The sequence below is a fragment of the Salmo salar genome, chromosome 01 (assembly GCF_965601325.2).
Source record: "Salmo salar chromosome 01, fSalSal1, whole genome shotgun sequence".
Classification (NCBI taxonomy): Eukaryota; Metazoa; Chordata; class Actinopteri; order Salmoniformes; family Salmonidae; genus Salmo; species Salmo salar.
This window is the reverse complement of record NC_138291.1, coordinates 120,534,075-120,540,000: the sequence shown is the minus strand read 5'-3', so window position 1 is coordinate 120,540,000 and position 5,926 is coordinate 120,534,075.

Genomic DNA, 5,926 nt, shown 5'->3' with positions numbered 1-5,926 from the left:
AGGTTAATGCTGCATTTAGCTGTTTTTTGGTTATTTGTGATGCATGTGGTTGGTCGGAAAATGGCTATGTGGCTACTTTTACGATATACTCCTAACATAATCTAATGTTTTGCTTTTGCTGTAAAGCCTTTTTGAAATCGGACAACGTGGTTCAATTCAGGAGAGGTGTATCTATAAAACGATATAATTACAAAAAAAAAAATAAAAAAAATTCAATTATTAAATTTTGTTATGCTAATGGCGATATGATTTTTCGCTGGATGTCGCACAGGGGATATAGATGCATACACAGATACGGTGACTGAGTTCATCGGGAAGTGTATTAGGAGATGTACTCACTGTGACTATTAAAACCTACCCTACCCAGAAACCGTAGATAGATGGGATCATTCACGCGAAACTGAAATCGTAAACCATCGCATTTAACCACGGCAAGGCGACTGGGGGACCAGTGCGGAGAAAAAAATGCATGAAATGTATGCATTCACTACTGTAAGTCGCTCTGGATAAGAGCGTCTGCTAAATGACTAAAATGTAAATGTAAATGGTAATATGGCAGAATATAAACAGTGTAGTAATTCACTCCGCGAGGGAATCAAACAAGCTACATGTCAGTATAGAGATAAAATGGAGTCGCAACTCAACGGCTCAAACACGATGACGTATGTGGCAGGGACTACAGACAATCACGGACTACAAAAAGAAAACCGGCCACATTGCCGAGACCGACGTCTTCGCTTCCGGACAGGCTAAACAACATTCTTCGCACGCTTTGAAGATAACACCACCGAAGCAACCCGCTACCAAGGACTGTGGGCTCTCCTTCTCTGTGGCCGACGTGAGTAAAGCATTTAAACGTGTTAACCCTCGCAAGGCTGCCGGCCCAGACAGCATCCCTAGCCGCGTCCTAAGAGCATGCTCAGACCAGCTGGCTGGTGTGTTTACAGACATATTCAATCTCTCCCTATCCCAGTCTGCTGTCCCCACATGCTTCAAGATGGCCACCATTGTTCCTGTATCTAAGAAGGCAAAGGTAACTGAACTAAATGACTATCGCCCCGTAGCACTCACTTCTGTCATCATGAAGTGCTTTGAGAGACTAGTCAAGGATCATATCACCTCCACCTTACCTGACACCCTAGACCCACTTCAATTTGCTTACCACCCCAATTGATCCACAGACGATGCAATTGCCATCACTCTGCACACTGCCCTATCCCATCTGGACAAGAGGAATACTATGTAAGAAGTCTGTTTATTGACTATAGCTCAGCATTCAACACCATAGTACCCTCCAAGCTCATCATTAAGCTTGAGGCCCTGGGTCTGAACCCCGCCCTGTGCAACTGGGTCCTGGACTTCCTGTCGGGCCACCCCCAGGTGGTGAAGGTAGGAAACATCACCTCCACTCTGCTGATCCTCAACACTGGGGCCCCACAAGGGTGCGTGCTCAACCCCCTCCTGTAATCACTGTTCACCCACGACTGCGTGGCCAAGCACGCCTCCAACTCAATCATCAAGTTTTCAGACGACACAACTGTAGTAGGCTTGATTGCTAACGATGACGAGACAGCCTACAGGGAGGAGGTGAGGGCTCTGGGAATGTGATGCCTGGAAAACAACCTCTCACTCAACGTCAACAAAACAAAGTGTAACGTCTGCTTCCAGCTCACACTCTCAAACACATAGATCCCCTAAATGTAGCTCACCCTCCAGATCCCAATCAGCTGAATTCTAATCACCTGTTCACACACCTGTATGTCATTATCACACACTATTTAGTTCAGTCCTTTGCACCCCATCACTGTGAGCTATTGTTTGTTTTGTGACACATGTTTTTCTGAGCTCTGTTTTTCCCATGATTTACTCCTCCCGTGTATGATAGTTTTTGCCTGCCTCACTAACGACGCCTTTTTGACTTTTCCCTGCCGGTACTTTAGCCTATCGGATTTCCTGTTATCAACCTATTGCCTGATCTCCCGGACTACGTTACTAGCCTTTTCCCTGCCTGTAGTGTTGCCCTTTTGGACCCCCTGTGTATGATCTTCTGCCTGCCCCTGGACCCAGCTACCTGCCTCCTCCTGTGGTCCTTTGCAATAAACACCTGCTCTCTGTCTCCCCTCGTGTTCATTACACAAAGGAGATGATCGTGGACTTCAGGATACAGCAGAGGGTGCACCTCTGTATCCACATTGACGGGACTGCAGTGGAGAAGGTGGAAAGCTTCAAGTTCCTTGGCGTACACATCGCTGACAAACTGAAATGGATCAACCACACAGACAGTGTGGTGAAGAAGGCGCAACAGAGCCTCTTCAACCTCAGGAGGCTAAAGAAATGTGGCTTGTCACCTAAAACCCTCACACATTTTTTACAGATGCACAATTAAAAGCATCCTGTCGGGCTGTATCACCGCCTGGTACGGCAACTGTACCGCCCGCAACCGCAAGGCTCTCCAGAGGGTGGTGCAGTCTGCCCAACACATTACCGGGGGCAAACTACCTACCCTCCAGGACACCTACAGCACCCGATGTTACAGAAAGGTGAAAAAGATTATCAAGGACATCAACCACCCGAGCCACTGCCTGTTCACCCCGCTATCATCCAGAAGTCGAGGTCAGTACAGGTGCATCAAAGCTGGGGCAGAGAGATTGAAAAACATCTCAAGGCCATCAGACTGTTAAACAGCCATCACTAGCACATTAGAGGCTGCTCCCTATAGGCATACAGACTAGAAATCACTGGACACTTTAAGGAATGGAACACTTGTCACTTTAATAATGTTTACATATCTGGCATTACTCATCTCATATGTATATACTGTTTTCAATACTATTCTACTGTATCTTAGTCCGTTCCGCTCTGACATCGCTTGTCCATATGTATATCGTCTTAATTCATTCCTACTTAGATGTGTGTGTGTGTGTATTGGGTATATGTTATGTAATTTGTTAGATATTACTGCACTGTCGGAGCTAGAAGCACAAGCATTTCGCTACACCCGCAATAACATCTGCTAATCACATGTATGTGTAACGGCTATCGTATAGAGGGGACCAAAGCGCAGCATGTTGAGTGCTCATGATGATAATTTATTATAACTCAAAATACTGAAGCAAAATAACAAAGAGAAAAAACCGACAGCGCAAAGTTCTGTCAGGTACATAGACTAAACAGAATACAACTGCCCACAAACACAGGTGGAAAAAAAAACCTACTTAAATATGATCTCCAATTAGAGACAACGAGGACCAGCTGCCTCTAATTGGAGATCATCCCAAAAAACAACAACATAGAAAAACTAGAACTAAACATAGAAATAGAAAAACACTACTCTACCATAGAAAATAACATCTTACTATGGTCAGGATGTGACAGTATGTGACCAATACAATTTGATTTAATTTGTTGACCTGTAGGGCTGTATAATTCTCCAGGTATGTATTGATCTATAGACTGTATTGTTCTCCAGGTATGTATTGATCTATAGACTGTATAGTTCTCCAGGTATGTGTTGATCTATAGACTGTATAGTTCTCCAGGTATGTGTTGATCTATAGACTGTATAGTTCTCCAGGTATGTATTCATCTACAGACTGTATAGTTCTCCAGGTATGTATTGATATATAGACTGTATAATTATCCAGGTATGTATTGATATATAGACTGTATAGTTCTCCAGGTATGTATTGATATATAGACTGTATAGTTCTTCAGGTATGTATTGATCTATAGACTGTATAGTTCTCCAGGTACAGTTGAAGTCAGAAGTTTACATACACTTAGGTTGGAGTCATAAAAACTCGTTTATCAACCACTCCACAAATTTCTTGTTAACAAACTATAGTTTTGGAAAGTCGGTTAGGACATCAACTTTGTGCATGACACAAGTCATTTTTCCAACAATTGTTTACAGACTAATTATTTCACTTATAATTCACTGTATCACAATTCTAGTGGGTCAGAAGTTAACATGCACTAAGTTGACTGTGCCTTTAAACAGCTTGGAAAATTCCAGAAAATGGTGTCATGGCTTTAGAAGCTTCTGATAGGCTAATTGACATCATTTGAGTCAATTGGAGGTGTACCTGTGGATGTATTTCAAGGCCTACCTTCAAACTCAGTGCCTCTGCTTGACATCATGGGAAAATCAGCCAAGACCAGCCAATTGTAGACCTCCACAACTCTGGTTCATCCTTGGGAGCAATATTCAAACACCTGAAGGTACCACGTTCATCTGTACAAACAATAGTACGCAAGTATAAACACCATGGGACCACGCAGCCGTCATACCGCTCAGGAAGGAGACGTGTTCTGTCTCCTAGAGATTAATGTACTTCGGTGCGAAAAGTGCAAATTAATCCCAGAACAACAGCAAAGGACCTTGTGAAGATGCTGGAGGAAACCGGTACAAAAGTATCTATATCCACAGTAAAACGAGTTCTATATCGACATAACCTGAAAGGCCGTTCAGCAAGGAAGAAGCCACTGCTCCAAAACCACCATAAAAAAAAACAGTCTACGGTTTGCAACTGCACATGGGGACAAAGATCGTACTTTTTGGAGAAATGTCCTCTGGTCTGATGAAACAAAAATAGAACTGTTTGGCCATAATGACCATCATTATGTTTGGAGGAAAAAGGGGAAGTACGGGGGTGGCAGCATCATGTTGTGGGGGTGCTTACTTCCAAAGTTGTGGCAAAATGGCTTAAGGACAACAAAGTCAAGGTATTGGAGTGGCCATCATAAAGCCCTGACCTCAATCCAACAGAACATTTGTGGGCAGAACTGAAAAAGCATGTGCGAGCAAGGAGGCATACAAACCTGATTCAGTTACACCAGCTCTGTCAGGAGGAATGGGCCAAAATTCACCCAACTTATTGTGGGAAGCTTGTGGAAGGCTACCCTAAACGTTTGACCCAAGTTAAACAACTTAAAGGCAATGCTACCAAATACTAATTGAGTGTATGTAAACTTCTGACCCACTGGGAATGTGATGAAAGAAATTAAAGCTGAAATAAATCTCTCTACTATTATTCTGACATTTCACATTCTTAAAATAAAGTGGTGATCCTAATTTTTACTTGGATTAAATGTCAGGAATTGTGAAAAACGCAGTTTAAATGTCTTTGACTAAGGTGTATGTGTCTGTGTTTGGTCAACCAATAACATCTGTTAGATCTGTGTTTAGTCAACCAATAACATCTGTTAGATCTGTGTTTGGTCAACCAATAACATCTGCTAAATCTGTGTTTGGTCAGCCAATAACTTTTGATATGATGTTTTGATCTAAAAAAAAAACGGGAAAAAAACAGTCCAACCGACTGAACAGATCAACCTAAAATACCTCGAGTTACACGGCCTGCGGCTCTCCTCCCCCGCGTCATCCCGTTCATCATCATCATCCTCATCCTCATCATCCTCTCCCTATTGTGGTTCTCCTGTCTCCATATCGATGTTTTTTATTCTCTCAAATGGAGCGCTCCAGCTCAGCTTCCACTCACATAAATGACACTGCTGCCACCCGGTGGTGGAAATGCGGAGTTGCACCAATAATTAACTTTAAAAAGGCGTCGTTTGAGCTACTAGGGTAAAAACTCAAATAAATAGCTAAATATGTATACAATATTGGCAGATAGAAATACTAAACAATCCAATGTATTTCCCCACTGCTTTATGCTACCAGGAGCTTGTCTATGACTACCTGAGATTGCAGCTGGTGCAGGAAAGTCGACCCAGTTCATATGCACACACTAGGCCTCCGGTGTGCATCAGCAACCAATGCATACATCTTGAAGATGGCTCGCAGGTCCCGTGAAGAAATCCGGTCTCGATACCAGTGTAACAGATTTGACCTTACTTCCTAAAAGCTGATTTATGGTCAATCCGAAATCTCCAGTGGCAGTCAGTCAGTGCTGTAGTACTCCAG